Raw genomic sequence first — 19802 nt, forward strand, 5'->3', positions numbered from 1 at the left:
AAGTCATTCAATTAGGGTTAAAGGTGAAACCCTAGTAGCTCATAGTATAAAATAGATCCCTTGGGGTGGGGAAATCGGCACTCATACAAGGCAAGAAACCCTAGGGCCGATTTCTCTCCCTCCTATCTCTCTCAAGATCATCTTCTTGCTATTTGGTGTTTGTAAGCCATTAGAGGAGTGACAATTGTGACTCTAAGCTCCAAGAAGAAGAAGTATCAAGCAAGTAATTCAAGGTATTCTTTTAGATCTGATTTCATATGATTGGATTCAATTGTTTACATTAGATCTAGTATTGTAAGTCTTGGATACAATGCATGTTCAATTAGAGAAACCTAGATCCAAGCATTAGGGTTTGCATGTGCACATAGGAAAGTTCTTATGGCTCAAACCCATCAGTGGTATCAGAGCTTTGATTGATTTCTATTGAATTGTTGCATTGGTTGATTGCTTGTTGCTTGAAAAATTCGATTTTTGTGAGACTGCCTGATGAACTCGGCGAGTTCCACTGTGGACTCGGCGAGTAGCTCCAACTCGGCGAGTTCGAGCGTCAGAAGGAGGAAGTTTCGGGATTTCTTGCTGTTTTACTTGAGGATACTTGCCTTAACTGTTTTGGGTCATTAAAATCCGATTTTAATCATATATATGAGTATATTCTTGACCAAATAAAAGATAATTGTCAATTAGTTGAATAATAATTTCCTTATATGATTATAATTGATTATTTGAATTGAATTGGTAAATTGTCTTGCAAGTAATTCTAAATAAGATCAAATTGAGATAATCTAATTAGTTGATTTATACTATTTGCTATTTGATCCTTATGTTTTGAAAAGTTCTAAACTTGTCCTCAAGCTTTGAAATTTTATATTTTATGATTAAATGTTTAATTTGGATAATTTAAATTTCAATCCCTAGAATTTTACAAGTTTAAAATTCAACTCTATACTATTATATTATTACAAGCTTAATATATATATGTATAATTTAAAATGCTAGTCTTACCGTTAGTAGGCCTCATTCACGAAGTCGGTCTATAAGGTGGGTATAAGGTTGCTGCCTATAAAATGGCGCTTAATGGGTGTACATTCACACCCACCGCTTGCTTGACTGGTGGAGGGTCGTTAGCCGAACGGGTAGGATAGGGCAAACCTCCTCTCATTAATAAGTATAATGAATCTATATAAAGTAACTAAACATGTTTTATAAAATTCCCAATCTTAGTTACTTTAGGAAAAGTGAATTGATGCAATCCCATGAAATTACACTTTGTACCCTTGCTAAGACATTAATGGAGCGCCTGTGGTTAACCGGCACATTAATTGGGTTCTAAGCAAAGGTGGCAAAGGGTGACTCATTGTTTGTTATAGTTCAATGGAGCGTGTGTGGTTAACCAGCACATTGAATAGGCAACTGTAACAGTAGGGGCACCTTGTACATTTGCATGGTTATTCACACCCACTTTGTGATCCTCGGCATCCTAGTCACAAACGAGAGGGGCATATCGAGATTTAAACATGCCATTGAAATGTTCAATGAATCTCAATGAAATCTAGGAATTCTCAATACATTTAAAACTTAAAGCTTATGTTTTTCATGGTGAAGAATTAGTGAATCGTCATTCACTTACCTCCAAATTATTTGCATGTTGGATTACGGCATCCCTTTTCTAATGTGTAAATAATGTTGTTGGGTCCTAGCCCTAATTTTCTTTTTGGGTGTTAATTAGGGGATTAATTCTAATCAAACTTTGTTCCTTTCTATTTGTAGATGTCTAACGCAAACAACGCTACTGCTAGCTCATTCCCGCTAATGAGCCTTTGTCAAAAAGTGACTTTCGATGGAACGAACTTTAGCGAATGGATAAGATACATTCGCACGATCGCGCGTTACGAGGACAAAGAGTATGTTCTCGATGAGAAACTCGAGAAGGTCAATCCAGAAACTGCTACTCCTGAAGAAATGGCTGTCTTTGAGAACCATGAGCGTGATGCAACGAAGGTCCATTGCATCATGATAGCCACAATGAACTCAGAATTCCAAAAATCCTATGAGGACATGTATCCTTATGAGATGCATCTAGACTTGATGGAGAGATATCACCAAAGCACAAGGCAAGAACGCTATGAGATCATAACGAATATGATCACTGCTAAAATGGAAAGTGGAGAGTCTCTAACTGTGCACTTGCAAAAGATGCAAAGGTATGTTGATCGTCTTCGCAAGTTGAATGTCAACTTTGGGGAAGATTTGGCTATCGACATTGTTCTTCACTCCTTGCCCTCATGCTACAACCAATTTAGGATGACCTACCACATGAACAAGGAAGAGGTCACCCTAAGCAAACTCCAAGGGCTCCTGAGGACTGCTGAGAGCAACCTCAAGGACAAGTCTGTTGCACTAACTCCCAATCCACCCGTTGCTCCTGTTTTGGCTATTGGACAGGGAAGGGGCAAGAAGAGGAAGGTTTTTTCAAAGAACCACCGCAAAGGAAAGTCCCAAGATGGTTCCTCTTCTAGTGGGACCAAGGTTGATCCTGTTAAGCCCAACCCAAACCCAAAGGGGGCAGAGTGCCACCATTGCCACAAAATAGGACATTGGAAGAGAAGTTGCCCAGAATATCTGCAAGCCATCAAGGATGGGAAGATCAAGCCATCTTTCGCAGGTATTTACACAATTAAATCTAATGATTCATCTCATGCTATTTCTTGGGTTCTTGATACAGGGTGTGGTTACCACATTTGTTCTGATTTGCAGGGACTAGGAAGAAATAAGGATGTGGAGCTTGGAAGAATAAATCTAATAATGGGAAACAGAAGAACGTCGCCTGTCACCAAGATTGGAGTGTATTCTTTAGTGCTTAGAAATGGATTAAATTTAGATTTAAATAATTGTTGTTACTCGCCAGATATGGCAAGAAACATCATTTCTTTTCATGGTTTATTTAGACAATGATTTAGATATTCGTTTAATAATGAGAATGGTTCGATTTATGCTTATCTAAATGGTGTTTTATATTTTGAAGCAATGCCTTGTAATGGAATTTGTGAAACTGTTATGGTTGTAGATAACCTAGGAAATGATGTGTTGTGTATGGATTCTTCCAATAGTATGGATAAAGCATCCTTGTGGCATTGTCGTCTTGGACATGTCAACAAGAAGCGCATAGCCCAACTCCAAAAGGACGGAGTGTTGGAGTCGTTCGACCTTAGGGAAGATGACACGTGCGAATCTTGTTTACTTGGAAAGATGACCAAGTCACCCTTCACTGGCACTTGTGCGAGGGGTGAGGGTTTATTAGATCTCATACATACAGATGTATGTGGACCCTTTAGATCCACCACAAGGGATGCAAATCGCTTCTATGTGACTTTCACAGATGATTATAGCAGATATGGGTATATCTACTTGATCAAGCACAAGTCAGAAACCTTTGAAAAATTCAAAGAGTTTAAACAAGAAGTGGAGAATCAATTGGGCAGGAAAATCAAGATGCTTCGATCTGATCGAGGTGGAGAGTACCTAAGTCTTGAATTCCACGACTACCTCAAGGAATGTGGAATAGTTTCACAATTGACGCCACCTAGGACACCACAATTGAATGGTGTAGCTGAGAGGCGTAATCGAACCTTGCTAGACATGGTTCGTTCCATGATGAGTCGTGCTTCACTACCTATCTCATTCTGGGGGTATGCCTTAGAGACTGCCGCCCATATCCTCAATTTAGTACCTACAAAGAAGGTTGCCAAAACACCTCACGAGATGTGGACAGGGAAAGCTCCCTCGTTGGCACATATCAAGGTTTGGGGCTGTGAAGTTTTCGTAAGACGAGAAACTCACGACAAGCTCGAACCTCGTAGTGAGCGATGTATATTCATCGGCTACCCACATAAATCCTTTGGATATCTCTTCTATAGACCGAGTGACAATGTTATCTTCGTTGCGAGGAGAGGGGTTTTCCGAGAGCGGGAACTTATAAGCCAAGGAGACAGTGGGAGGCAAGTCGATCTTGAAGAGATTCAAGAGTCGAGCGATGAAGGAACCTCTAACGCTGGCGCTCAACCCGAGGAGGAAACTCCGGTTGAACCAATTGACGAGTCCTTACCTCTTAGACGTTCCGAAAGAGTTAGAGTTCATCCCCAGTTTTATGGTTTTCATATTACTACCGAAGGGGACACGTATATTAGTGATGGTACACTAATAAATCTAGATGAACCTAATAGCTATAAGGAAGCCATGGCAGGCCCAGAGTCTGTAAAATGGAAAGAGGCGATGGACAGCGAGATTCAGTCCATGTATGACAACCAAGTTTGGAATTTGGTTGACAATGTACCAGGTCGTAAGACGGTCGGGTGCAAGTGGATCTTCAAGAAGAAGACCGATGTGGATGGGAACGTGCACACTTATAAGGCGCGATTAGTTGCGAAGGGTTTCACTCAGACTCCTGGAGTTGACTACGATGAAACCTTCTCACCAGTTGCGAAGATAAAATCTATTAGGGTGATGCTAGCCATTGCTGCATTTCATGACTATGAAATATGGCAAATGGATGTAAAAACCGCTTTCCTTAATGGGAAGTTGGCTGAGGATGTTTACATGGCTCAGCCAGAGGGTTTTGTCGATCCAAAGCATCCCAATAGAGTGTGTAAGCTTAGAAGTCCATTTATGGGCTTAAGCAAGCGTCTCGCAGATGGAATCTTTGCTTCGATGAGAAAGTCAAAGAGTTTGGATTTGTACGAAGTGAAGATGAATCATGTGTATATGTCAAGGCCAGTGGGAGTATAGTTAGCTTTCTTGTTTTGTATGTAGATGACATACTGCTCATAGGAAACAACGTCCCGACTCTGCAGGAGGTTAAGTCCTGGCTCGGGAAGTGTTTCGCTATGAAGGACCTCGGAGAGGCTTCCTATATTTTAGGAATAAGGATAGTGAGAGAACGAAGTAAGAGACTAATAGGACTTAGTCAGAATACTTACTTGGATAAGGTACTAAAACGTTTTAGTATGGAAAACTCGAAAAAGGGAGAACTACCGATACAGAGTAATGCCAAATTGAGTAAGACTCAAAGCCCGAGTACAGAAGTCGAGATAGCTGAGATGAGCCGAATACCCTATGCTTCCGCAGTTGGCTCTATCATGTACGCTATGAGTTGTACTCGCCCTGATGTGGCCTTTGCTTTGAGCATGGTCAGTAGATATCAAGGGAACCCGGGCAGAGCTCATTGGATTGCAGTCAAGAATATACTTAAGTACCTTCGGAGGACCAAGGAATGGTTTTTAGTCCTTGGAGGGAGTGATGACTTAAAGGTGCGAGGGTATAGTGATGCCAGTTTTCAGACCGACAGGGACAACTACCGTTCGCAGTCGGGTTGGGTCTTTACCCTCAATGGAGGAGCAGTGACTTGGAAAAGTTCCAAGCAAGAAACTGTAGCTGATTCAACGTTCGAATCAGAGTACATTGCAGCAAGCGAAGCGTCAAAAGAGGCAATGTGGCTGAAGAACTTCATTGGTGATCTTGGAGTTGTGCCTGCCATAAAGGAGCCTATGGAAATCTTCTGTGATAATAAAGGAGCGGTTGCCTTGACCAAGGAACCAAGGGATCATGGTATATCTCGGCATATCGACAGAAAATATCACTTTATTAGACATCGAGTAGAAGAAGGACACCTCGTGGTGAAGAGGGTATCGTCAGAGGATAACCCAGCAGATCCGCTTACGAAGGGACTGAGCAGGGTTAAGCATTTGCAGCACGCTAGGAGCATTGGGCTGAAGGACGATATTAGTTTAGATTAGATAGTTTGGAAACATGTAATAGATAAATGTAATTGACATTTGATGATTAAATAAAGGAGTATTATTTATAAGTAAAGCTACTGTCTTATGTTAATTGTTTAACTATTGTTTCATTTTGCATGTTTTGACTTCCTGAATAATTAAGTTATTTGATAATAATCGAATTATTCGAATAGTCCACAGTCGTTCATATGTTGGAAGTAGATATGAATGAAGACTGTAATGAATTGGTGTGTAGATTGTCTAAAGTGTATTAGACATAGCAAAGGTTTGCTACAACGTTCATGAGTGCTTATGAACTTGATTTGAGCATTGGAATAAACCCACACTTGTTGGAATCACTTCATGGAATTTATCACGAGTGATCACAAGATGGTAATATCATATGGTCTTAAAACCTAGATATATGGTTTATTGTTTGTTAATTGGTTATGCATTGATAATGCGCAAACGCATCAGTAACTTGATGTTATAAAACGTATTGTTGTGTGTAATTTGATTAGTGGATAGTAAATGCATATAAGTCGAAGTTTATCTGTTCCTTTTATCCTAAGAGGGTAAAAGTGATATCAGGGCCCCTCGATGATTTGATTTGACTTATGTGTCGGGCCAGGTCAGGACTGAATTGATGTGTTCAATTAAGTTCTAAGTCAAGTAAATCTGAGATCGAGAAACAAATTGCAGGACAATAAGTATGACCATGTTCCATGTAATTGTCCGCACGGTATCTAGAACAGAGGATTATACGATCCCTTATCTGAAGGACAGGATACTGATAAGATCAGAGTTTGACAGCGTCTTTGAGAGCTACGATTGCTAATCGGATTATATTTGCATATATAGTTACTAGACTTATCCAAGTGGGAGACTGTTGGATTAGTGTCTAAGGCTGTAACTATATTTGGTAAGTACTTGACCCGGTTGTGCATGGTCCTTTTGGGTTGCCTTCACCATAGCAACTTGACAGGATGATTTGTTAAGAGAGAAGAGATATTATTGTTAATATATTATGAGAATAATATATTAAAGAAATAATAATAATGTTATTTAATTAATATAAGTCATATATTAATTGAGAATTAATTTGGTGACTTAAAGAGGTTAATTGAATAAAGGGGCATAAACTGTCAAATGTGTGATAGTTGTATTTTGGGCTATGTATCCTTATGGATATGAGGGTGGACGAATTTTAGGGTTTGGATACCATAAAATCGTCCAAGCCTATTATCTAGAAGGATCTTGGATTGCTTAGGGCCTAAGTCATTCAATTAGGGTTAAAGGTGAAACCCTAGGAGCTCATAGTATAAAATAGATCCCTTGGGGTGGGGAAATCGGCACTCATGCAAGGCAAGAAACCCTAGGGCCGATTTCTCTCCCTCCTATCTCTCTCAAGATCATCTTCTTGCTATTTGGTGTTTGTAAGCCATTAGAGGAGTGACAATTGTGACTCTAAGCTCCAAGAAGAAGAAGTATCAAGCAAGTAACTCAAGGTATTCTTTTAGATCTGATTTCATATGATTAGATTCAATTGTTTACATTAGATCTAGTATTGTAAGTCTTGGATACAATGCATGTTCAATTAGAGAAACCTAGATCCAAGCAGTAGGGTTTGCATGTGCACATAGGAAAGTTCTTATGGCTCAAACCCATCAGTGAAGGGATGTTGCTTCACATGTTCATGTTCTACTGACCAGAAGGTCAGGCACGCTCTGAACCTGCTAAGGTCCGGGGCGAAGGATTGGTGGGGACTTGTTATTGGGACGTATTCTGAGGAGCAGAGAGCTGCAGTTACTTGTGATCAGTGAGGTGTTCTGTACTTGTTACAGTCTGCGGGTTAAGCGGGAGAGTCTAGCACATGTGATTCTAGATTCAGGCTTCGGGGGTTTTGCTCGAGGCCGGAATGTGAGTCGCGGGGACTCTAGAAAGGAGTAATGATTGTGTTCAGCTGGAGTTATGCAACTGGAATTAAAAATGGATTATTGATAGGATTGGAATGTCGTTTTCTAGGGCAAGGATTGTACCCTTTCAGTTTACGAGCTCGAAGGATTAAGCAGGCTTGTGACCCCAGGATCAGGTTGTATTCTAACTCGGGGTTAGTTGGTCGCTGGGATTGGTGACAGTAGTTTAACACTGGTAAGCGCAGGTGGGTCAATGTGGCATAAGTATTTTGGAGGTCCATTTCGCCTTGGATCTCTTGTATCGGACGGTAAGGACTGATTGTGCGATCTATTGCACTTTCGGGATTGTAGACTATGTCTTGGGAGTGGTTGTAGCCTAGTTTGGGGCAAAGGTTGTTTCAGCTACTGCAGTACAACTGTGGATGATTGAGCTGGTGAGTGAGTTAGGTTGCGAGTCCGTGAATGATATGATTTGTAGAGCCGAGAGCGGGAGATTTGTTCGAGCACCTTGGGAAGAAGGATATTATATGGGAGGTCTGCGGACAGGGTCCCACATTATGGTTATTCAACATTGTCAGGATTCAGTGGTTTTAGTAAGCGTTATTGATTGGCGGAGGAAAGCACCAAGGGAAGTAGCTCGTTGTTAAGACATTAGTTGGAGTATCTATCTTTGGACTTTAAGATTTGGGAGTGGTACCATTCGAGCATTTGGGACTATTGGTGTCCCTGGGATTCAGAAAGTGTTCAGCTAGTTATTAGAAGTGTATGATCACTGGGGATTGGTTGGTAATGGAGCACTAATTGGTAAGAGTTGGTTGTATTTGGATCGATCGTTGGTAGTGAGAAAGATTGGAAATTCTCCAATTTTCATGTATTGTGAAGACTTAGTCGCATCTAAGTGGGGGAGAATTGTCCCGTGATATAGAGGCAGGATTGGTTTTGGAAATAGGATAAGTTTCGCATCATTGTCATGAAGGAAGACAACCTAAGTGGCTGTTTGGTTGTGGGTTGTGTGAATCGGGAGTTCGGTAAAACTCCCGAGCATGTGTATCATGTTTTCCTGGTGATTGATAGCAGAAGTCGGGAAACTAGGTTGGAGTTCTAGTCATGAATTGTGTTCAGTTCGAGTATTCGGCCGAGGGTGTGCTCGTATCTGAAGGTTTTGGATTGATAGGTTGAGGGTTTTGATAGCTACCAGGACTCGACAGTACATTCAGAACAGGTGTACGGGTTATTAGCATATGCGGTAGACACGCAGGTCAGGGAACAGACCACAGATTTCCGAGAGGATGGACGATCGACATGAGGCCTAGGGTTAGGCCGGGGTTAGAGTCCACGAAATGGATCAGGAGTTCGGAACCCTAAGTGGGTGAGAACAGTCTGCATGGGAAAGATCACCAGGGGGTGGTCCAAGGAGATGTTCAATAGTTTAGAGTGGTCCAGATGACTGAAGGCCTAGTGAGGCGGTCCAGTCATGCCGAAGACTCTGTATGTGTTTGTAGATGTATGTGTCGGTATTAAGTATGCTACTATGCTATATCAATCAGTAGGTCTGTTCCCAAGTATCGAACGTGTTGCTGGAGTAGGCTGAAGACTCCGGTATATTTTGGGTTGATCGGAAGTTGTTTTTAGAAATCGGATAGAGTACAGTGGATCTTGGTGATCTCATCAGTTCGGAGTGTCTCATGGGATTAATCTGTTTGGATCAGGTAATACTCCAGTTAGGTGTCCGGGAGTAGATCTGAATGGGTATCCGTCAGTTTTAGGAAAGCTTGGGATTAGAATGTTCTGTCATTCAGGTTCTGGGAACCGGATTAGACCTGTTTAAGCTAGTGATAAGACTATAGGAACGTCACTACAGTTATGAGGTCAAGGAAGCAATAGATTGATTATGATTGCTTGTGATGTAAGGCTACCATTAGTCATGTAGCAATTCCTTTTTAACCGTGGATTTGGTAACGACGGTATTTGATGCATGGATCCGATCGGTTGGGTCAGGAGGTTGTTAGAGCCGCAGTGGCATGGTAACTAGTGACAACTAGTTCCAGGGAAGGATTTCGTTCGGAGGTCGTGTGAAGCAATTATGTGGGAGTCCTTTAGCTCCGCGACCGGGCCGGAGCCCTGTAGGTCAGATGATTGGTGAACGAATTGAGACCAGGGAGGTCTCGGTAGATTTTGGAAAGCAGCCATGGGGCAGCATACTGCTTCAGGCAGATCAGTGTTCAGACAGTTTCCGTGATTAGGGCAGTATTGACAAATTGGGTCTTCAGGTGTATGAGAAGTATCTCGATGTTGGAACCCCCAGATATCAGGAGTTGAATAGTTAGATGAGAGACAAGCGGACTGGGCTCAACAATAATGATTTGGTATGAGAGGTCTGTCAGAGAGCCAGACAATCACGAGACTTCAAGTTTTGGATCGAGTAAATGTGATCATATTGTAAGGGATTCGTTTATTTTAAGTTTTAGAACCCTGCGAGGGTTGGTTACGGTTGCCTTGGAAAGGCTAGGGTTATGCTTGGGATTGTAGTTCAAGTTGTTGGCGTGTAAGGAATGAGAAGAAACGATTTCGAGGACGAAATCAAATTTAAGTGGGCGAGAGTTGTAACATCCCATTGAAAATGTTATAATTAAAGAATAAACCTGGAACCCGAGAAGCAATTTGTATTATTATTATATGTTATTATAGCCCAAAATCAAATATCAATTAGCTGGGAGTTGATTTCGGGAAGCCAAATGACAAGATTTGAATCTCCAGGGATTTAAGTGTAATTCTGGAATTTATTTTGTAAAGATTTAGAGATGTCGGGTGTTAAAATGTAAGTTCCGGGTTAGTTTCATAAATATTTATGAAGGGAGGGACTGTTTGGTAAATTAGGGACTGATTTTGAGAGGAATTATGGAAGCTGGGGTGTATTTGGTAAATTTCGTACTTAAAGTGTAATAGATTTTAAGGCTGAGGGCTGAAAGGGTAAATTGTGGATCTATTTTGAATAAGAATGGAGACGCAGGGACCATTTCTGTCATTATGGCCATAAGTTTCATGGTATCGGGTATATAAACAAAATCTTAACCCTAACCCTAGGGAGATCACCAGCCGCCTCCACTCACCCTTGGGATTTCCGGCGCCGCACCACCCTTATACCCCCATCCTTCCTCCGCCATTGCAACACAACCGTCGATCGCCACTCCATCGTCACCATCAGCCGCCGAGTAGAACTTCCGTATCGCTGTCGGAGAACCGCCAGGATAGCATCGTATTGTTTCCACCGTGGTCGAGGATGAGATGTCGTCATTCAGTCGGGGCCATTTCCGCTGCTGCCGACGTGAGCTGAAGCCGGCGAGCCAACGTCATGGCAGCGAGAAGTCGGAGGAGCGTCTGTGGACGTCGTTGCTGTTGTTTCCGGTGGGTATCGCCACCTCCTTCCTCCTCAGTCCCGTCTTCATTCACACTTTCGGTACCGCCAAGCGTGTGCACCACCACTGTTGTGGGTTGCTGCCAGGCGCGATGACCACTGGTGGTGCCGTCGTTGTTGTCGCAAATATTGTTGTTGCCATCGCCAAACGCCACCAGGTGGGTGGCTAGGGTGCATCTCGCAACTCAGCAGTTTGTATGTGTGTGTTTCAGCCGTGTCTCGCAAGCTTGTGGGTGTCTCGAGTTGCTGCTGCCGGAGAAAAGCCAAGGAAAAACCACCATGGCCGCCGGCCATGGTGGCTGCCACCTCAAGACCGCCATGGAGGGTGTGTATGTTGCTATGTGTGTTTATTAGTGTTATGTGTGTGTATTGGAATATGGCATTGTAATGTGTAATCCATTAGAATAGTAAAGAAAACCCTAACCACCACCGTGAGGTGGTGGCTGCCGCCACCGGCCGCCGTGTCGGGTGGCGGTGTGCTTTTCCTTGTCATGTTTGATTCGGTTGGGATGTTTGAAAACCTAATGGGCTTAAGAACTTGGTTTTGGGCCTATTGGGCTAAGATGGGTTGGAAACCCTAATTAGGGTTTGGAAAACCCTAATGCCATGAAACCCTAATTTGGGACTGATCGGGACCGCATCGGAATCATTTAATGAACTTAAAATATTAATTATAATCATTGGCAAATTAACTTAAGGTAATGGTGGACTTAATGAATCAAGTCCTTAATGGATTAAGTCCTTAATGGGTTAAGTGAGAAACAGTTAGCCCTAATTGTCATTTTATGTGAAACCCAAATTTCACTTGGGCTTTGTGTTGGGCCTTTCCTTTGGGCTTTGGTAATTGGATTATTAATGGACCATCCAAGAATGATCATATAGACTAGAATATGTTGATGGGCTTAGGGTAAGGCCCATATGAGGGTGTGGGCCCAATTTGGAAAATTGGGCCATATTTTGGGCCTTGATGATTATATGATATTGGGCCATATGTTGGGCTTTGGCCCATTACTTGACTATTGAGCCTTTAGTGTGTGAGTTGGACTTTGGGCTTGGAACCCAATTATTAATTGGGTGTTGTTTGATGTTGAGAGTTCGGGAATCTGTCAACCAGGAGCTGGAGTTTTATCGGCGGGACTTCAGCAGTGCCAGGTGAGTTCTCCTCACTATATCAACATGGTCTAAGGCACCAAGGCCGGCCCTTTATGGAGTGTAATCGGATTATTGCATGTTATGCTTACTGATTTACATCCTGGTAGTTAGGATGGTGATATGCTATGCTTTAGTGCCCTGGTTGGGTCGGTATCCTGGTATATAGGATGATGCTATGTTAGTGACCTGTTAGGTCGATATCCTGGTTATAGGATTGTTGCTATGCTTTGTGATCTGTTAGATCGGTTTGACTGTTATATATATACATGCTAGTGTTATATGATATCTATGTGCACATGATTGTCCTGGTTATAGGATGATGCTATGTTAGTGACCGGTTAGGTCTGTATCCCGGTTATTGGGATGTTGCTATGATTGGCGATCTGTTAGATCGGTTTGACTGTTATATGAAATGAGCTAGCGTATGATATTTATGTGCACATGTTTGTTTGGTTGGGGTTGGGTTGAGGCGGTCCTGCTTGTGCTGTAGGCCAACATACCCAGGGCGGTCCGGATAAACTGAAGGCCCTGCAAAGGGATTCAGTCAGACCGAAGGCCCGGCGAGCGGTCCAGATAGACTGAAGGCCTGCGAGGCGGTCCAGTCAATTTGAAGGCTCAGTATGCATGATGTTCTGTATTTGTTGTATGATATGGTTATATTTGTATGGCGATGGTATTTTGGGGAAACTCACTAAGCTTCGGGCTTACAGTTGTTGATTTTGTTTCAGGCACTTCTGGTGATTACGGGTAGGCGAAGGCGTGATCGTGCACCTCTTCATATTTTCATGATTGATTCTGGGGATACTCTGATGTCTGAACTATTTTGAAAACAAACTGTAATAACTTAACGGTTTTAAAATGTATTAAAAAGTTCAAATTTGGCTTGAATTTTATGGGTGTTACAGGAGCACCAATGTTGGAATGAAAGATGTTGTTATAGGACAACTCTGCAAGGGGTAGGTAGGAGCCCCAGCTCCCACCGAAGTCAATAACGCAGACTCTCAACATATCCTCGAGAGTCTGTATGTTCCGGTCACTCTAGTCGTAAGTCTACGTATGATAGGCTATACTGAAGTGCAGCCGCGTGCCCAGCTCGTCGTGGAACTTCTGCCAGAAACTGGAGGTGAACCGAACATCACGGTATGAAACGGTAGAGACCGGAACCCGATGGCGAGCGACAATCTCGCATATATACACATCGGCCAGCTTCTCGGCCGATGAGCTCTCCCGAATGGGCAGAAAATGAGCACTCTTGGTCAATCGATCCACGATGACCCATATGGCGTCGAACCCCTTTGCCATTCTCGGCAATTTGGTGATGAAGTCCATCGTGATCTGCTCCCACTTCCACATGGGAATCTCTAGAGGCTGCAGCTTGCCATGCGGCCTCTGGTGCTCGGCCTTGACCATCATGCAGGTCAAGCACCTCTCAACGTACCAAGCGATCTCCCGCTTCATGCACGGACACCAGTAACTCAATCGCAAATCCCGATACATCTTGGTGGCCCCTGGCTGAATAGAGAAGCGAGACTTATAAGCCTCCTCCAATATAGTCTGTCTGACCCCACCAGACATCAGAACCCAGACCCGACCGCAACGGGTCAATAATCCCCGACTATCCTGCATAAACCGGGTGTTCTCGCCCCTAATCCTCTCAATCTTCCAGTTCTCCTGACGCATACTCTCTGACTGAGCTTCCCGGATCAAGCTCACAAGTGGAGAATCTACTGATATCCTCATGCATGTCACTAGAGCAGAAGATCCAGCTGAATTGCGGCTCAGAGCATCCGCAACCACGTTCGCTTTACCAGGGTGGTAAAGGATCTCACAGTCATAAGCCTTGACCACGTCAAGCCACCTGCACTGCCTCATGTTCAAGTTCGGCTGATCCATGATGTGCCTCAGACTCTTGTGGTCCGTGTAAATGGTACAGCGGACCCCATAGAGGTAATGTATCCAAATCTTGAGAGTGAACACCACCGCTCCCAACTCCAGATTATGAGTAGGGTATCTCGTCTCATGCGACTTCAACTGCCGTGATGCGTAGGCTATCACTCATCCTCTCTGCATGAGGACCGCTCCCAGTCCTGTGATGGATGCATCACATAATACCACAAAACCCTCAACTACTTCTGGGAGAGTGAAGACTGGAGCCTCGCATCGTCGCTGTCTGAGGGTCTCAAACGCCCTCTGCTGCTCGGGGCCCCACCGAAAATCCACCCCTTCCTCGTCAGACGAGTGAAGGGTACTGCAATCTTGGAGAAATCCTGAATAAATCTTCGGTAGTACCCTGCCAATCCCAAGATGCTCCTGATATCCGAGGGAGATTTCGAAACCTCCCACTGCATAACCGCCTCAATTTGGCCGGATCGACCAAAATCGCTTTCTGGTTAATGAGATGTCAAGGGAACTGAACCTCTTGTAACCAAAACTCGCACTTCGAGAACTTGGCATAAACCCGTTCTCGCCTCAGAACTCCCAATAACTCCCGAAGATGCTCCTCATGTTGCTCTCTGGTCTTGGAATACACCAAGATATCATCTATAAACACGATGACCGAGCGATCGAGCTTCGGTCTGCAGACTTGATTCATCAGGTCCATAAACACTGCTGGCGCGTTGGTTAGCCCAAACGACATCACCACGAATTCGTAATGTCCATAACGAGTCCGAAACATGGTCTTCTCCACCTCCTCCTCCCTAACCCTGACCCTATGGTACGCGAACCTCAGATCTATCTTGGAGAACCAAGATGATCCCTGCAACTGATCAAAAAGGTCATCTATCCTCGGGAGTGGATGACGGTTCTTCACCGTCAACTTGTTCAACTCCCGGTAGTCAATGCACATCCAGTGTGAACCATCCTTCTTCCTGACGAAGAGGATCGACGCTCCCCAAGGAGAACTGCTAGGACGAATGAACTGCTTGCCCAACAACTCCTGTAGCTGTGATGACAACTCCTGCATCTCCGGTGGTGCCAATCGGTATGGCGCCTTGGCGATAGGGGCTGCACCTGGCACTAGGTCGATCCTAAACTCGACCTGCCTCTCCGGAGGCACTCCGGGTAACTCCTACGGTAACACGTCAGCAAAATCCCTGACCACTGGAACCTCTGATACTGAAACCTGATCCCTGGCCCGCGTGTCCACCACATATGCTAGATAACCTATACAGCCGTGCTGAATGTACTGCCGACCCTGGCAGCCGAACAAAACCCTGATCCCAATCTGGTGCCATCGCCGTAGACAATCAGCTCTCCCCCACTTGGGGTTCGAACGCTCACTCGCTGACCCTCGCAGTCGATCATGGCACCGAAGCGACTAAGCCAGTCCATACCCACAATCACACATACATCCCCCATGGGAATCAGAATCAGGTCTATCGGGAAAGATACCCCGAAGATATCCAATACGCAACCCCAATGGACCGAAGAAGCGGAAATCCCGTGTTCGTTGGCTATAGAGACTTGCAACGGACACTCTACCTCTCCTACTGGCAACCCGAACTCCCTACTGAATGAATGAGAAACAAATGACCGACTCGCCCCCGAGTTAAATAATACCAAAGCAGGTAAGGAGTTCACTAAAAACGTACCTAATCACAGGTAGAAACATATAAGCATAAAACATATATAATCAGTAAGATAAGGGATAGAAACATACCAACAACCACGTCTGGTGCTGCCCTAGCCTCCTCTGCTGTAAGCTGGAAGGCACGTCCCTGAGCCCTCGGGGGCACTGCTCTACCCTGACTCCCGTCAGTAATCCTCAGTGTAGCTGGCGTTGGAGCCTGCGCCGGCCTTGCAGCGAGCTGTGGACATTTGGTCTTCACGTGAAAAACCTGATGGCAGTGGTAGCAGATCCTCATATCCTGAACCGGGGTTGTCTGGCGACAATCCTTCGCATAATGCCCCTTCCTGCCGAATTTGCAGCACACGTTGCTATATCTGCAAACCCCCGAGTGACCCTTCCTGCACTTTCCACAAGTGTGGCCCTACTGTCCCCCTGACCTGGAATCAGCAGTCTTAGACCGCTTTGGTGCCGGCTGTGACTGTGCCGGGGCCTGCCACTGCTCCCTCAACTGTAGCTCAATCTCTAACTCACGCCGCCTAGCGGCCTCCTTCAAATCCAGAAGCGTATCACAACGCTGGGTCCCCACAAACTGTCGAATGTCAGTCTTGAGCATGCTCAGATAACGTGTCATCTGAGCCTGCTCAGAGGCAAACTCTGGGCAGAACATCTCCCTTTCCGTGAACATACGAGTGATCTCCGTCACCGTCTGCCCATCCTGTCTCAAATCCAGAAACTACTGAGCTAGCCGCTCCCACTCGACCCGTGGAATGTTGCGAGCGTGGAACATATCCCTGAACTGCTCCCAAGTAACTGCAGCTCTCTGATCATCAAAATACGATCCAATCATCAATCTCCACCAGTCCTTTGCCCCAGACCTCAGCAGGTTCAGGTCACATCTGACCTTCTGGTCTGTAGGACATAAACACGTGAAGAAACACCCCTCCACGTCAGATAGCCACCTCATGGCTTTGATGGGGTCCTGAGTCCCATCAAAAGTAGGGGGCTTCGTGTTGTCGAAATCCCGATACTAAAAAGCTCATCTGGCTCCTCCCCCTGTCGCCATTACAGCTGTTGTAGCTGATGTGGCATCCGCCTCAGTGAGGGCTGCATAACGCTCATCAAAATACTCCACCATGGCGGTCTTGATAGACCCAAACATCTCCGCTAACTGAGCCCGGAACATCACAGCAACCTTATCATGCAGGATCTCCCGGATCCTGGCTTCCATCTCGTCTAGCACCATATGGCCGATAGTCTCGGGCACTGCTGGTGCCTCATGTCCGCCGCCTCCTGATCCTGACCCGGATCCAGTCACAAATCGTCGAGTAACCACCATGCTGAAAATATACTAGGAAGATATCAGATATTCCATATAGTAATCCGGGAACCAACTCCCAAGAAAACCCTAGGGGTTGTGATTTCCTTGCTACACATATGGGTCTTGTGCTTTCAGTAGTACGGACCCATACTACCTTCCACACGTACCCATATTTGTCTCGAGTATCACCACAACACCCTAACATTATACGTAAGCATGGCATGCGCATAATCCTCGCCCCTAGAGGAAGGCTAAGTATCTCATAACTGGCGGACTAGTCCCAAACAACACATCCACGAAACTTCCACCAACCCTATAGCACTAGTGTATGCTAGCCATACATAACGCTGGACCCTATAGACTTTCGAATACTTGATCCTACCCTAAGCTCTTCATCAAACAAGAACAGGAAATAAGGCCAAACCAAACATTCTCAGGCTATAAGATCTCAATTATGTACAGTCGTAATGCATACACTAAGCAACTATAGTAATGATGTCAATTTCATATGAGGAAAATGTTGGATTAGTGTCTAAGTCCATAACTATTTTGGTATGTACTTGACCCGATTGTGAGCATGGTCCTTTTGGGTTGCCTTCACCAAAGCAACTTGATAGGATGATTTGTGGAGAAAGAGGATTAATTAGGATTTATTAATATATTATATGAGAAATCATATTGGTTAATTAATATTAGACAAGAATTAATTACGAAATTAATTTTGTGGCTAAAAGACATTAATTAAATAAAGGGGACTAGAACTGTCAATTGTGTGATAGTTGGATATTGGGCTAATGGACTCCATAGGGGTTGGAGTGGACGAAATCTATGGGGAAACCCATAAGAATTCGTCCAAGGCCTGTAAGGAGGGAGTCCATGGATTGCTTAGGGCCTAAGCAGTCAGATTAGGGTTTCCTAGTTCAAAACCCTAATAGCCTCACTATATAAAGACCCCTAGGGCACCCAAAAACGTGGCTAAGCATTCCTCAGGGTTTCTTGGACGTTTTGGCGCCTCGTTCTCTTCTCCTAAGTCACCCTCTTGCTCTTGGTGTTTGTGAGCCATTAGAGGTGTGACATTTGTGACACTAAGCTTTCAGAAGCCAATTACAAGGAGGAATTGAGATTGTTATTGCTACATAACAATCAAGGTAAGATCTAAACCCTAATTCATATGTTAATTCCATTATTGTATGCTAGATCTAGGGTTTATGGCTTTGGATGATTATTGCATGTTCATTAGACAAACTAGATCCAAAGCTTTAGGGTTTGCATGTACACCATAGGAATGATGTAGTGCTTAAAACCCATCAGTGGTATCAGAGCCTAGGTTGTTTGTTTGATGTATTTGATGCTTTGTGTCTCATTCATGCTTAGAAAAGCGATTTTTTGCTCCTCTGACTGACAAACTCGTCGAGTCCCAAAGTGAACTCGTCGAGTAGGATGAACTCGGAGAGTCCCTATGGGAACTCGGCGAGTCATGCTGTCAGAAAGAGGGATTCTCGGGATTTCATGCCTATTTTGCTGTGGGATAATTGCTAAATTGTTTTTTATTGATGAATTACGAATTTTATTGATATTGGATGATTATCCTTGCCAAAATCAAAGATAATTTCAAATTAATTGAATGTTTACTTCTTATATGATAAATGTTAATTTTTTGGATTATTTGATCATTATCTTGCATGAAATTGAATTAGGTCATAATTAGATAATCACTAATTAATTGTTTAATTGCCTTATTTGTATTTTGATCTAATAGTATTGAAAGGTTTCAAAACTTGCCCTAAAGTTTTGGAATTAAAATTTTTTGATTAAAAGTTTAATTTTGAAATATTTGAATTCTAAACCCTAATGTTTTGAAATGTTTCAAAACTTGCCCTCAAATTTTGGAATTTAAATTTTGATTAAAAGTTTAATTTTTTGAAATTTTAAATTCTAAAACCCTAGTTTTTAAAAGTTCAATTACACCCTTATGGTTTTATTAAATTAATTAAAAGTATAATTAAAAGAGAATTAATAAATCCATAATGATATGGTTTATATTTAAAGGTGTAATTTATAAAGTTAAACCACCTAGTATTTTAAAAGTGTAAAATACACCCTTGTAATATATATAACATTAAAAGTCTAATATTATATATGTATAACTTAAACTGCTAGTCTTACCATTAGTAGGCCTCATTCACGAAGCCGATCTAGAAGGGGGGGTATAAGGTTATGGCCTATAAAATTGTCGTTTAATGGGTGTCCACTCACACGCACCGCTTCCTTGATTGGTGGAGGGTCGTTAGCCGAACGGGTAGGATAGGGCAAACCCTCTCCTCATTAAAAGTATAATGAATATTAAATTAACTAAATGTTTTACAAAATTCTCAATCTTAGTTACTTTAGGAAAAAGTGAATTGATGCAATTCCATGAAATTACACTTTGTACCCTTGCTAAGACGTTAGTGGAGCGTGTGTGGTTAACCGGCACACTAATTGAGTTCTAAGCAAAGGTGGAAAAGGGTGACTCGATGTTTTTCATAGTTCGGTGGAGCGTGTGTGGTTAACCGGCACATCGAATAGGTGACTGTAACATTTGGGGCACCATGTATATTTGCATGGTTATTCACACCCTGTTTTGTGATCCTCGGCATCCCAGTCACAAATCGAGGGG

Source organism: Lactuca virosa, chromosome 7 (genome assembly GCF_052849685.1).
Source record: "Lactuca virosa cultivar CGN04683 chromosome 7, Lactuca_virosa_CGN04683_v6, whole genome shotgun sequence".
NCBI classification, from domain to species: Eukaryota; Viridiplantae; Streptophyta; class Magnoliopsida; order Asterales; family Asteraceae; genus Lactuca; species Lactuca virosa.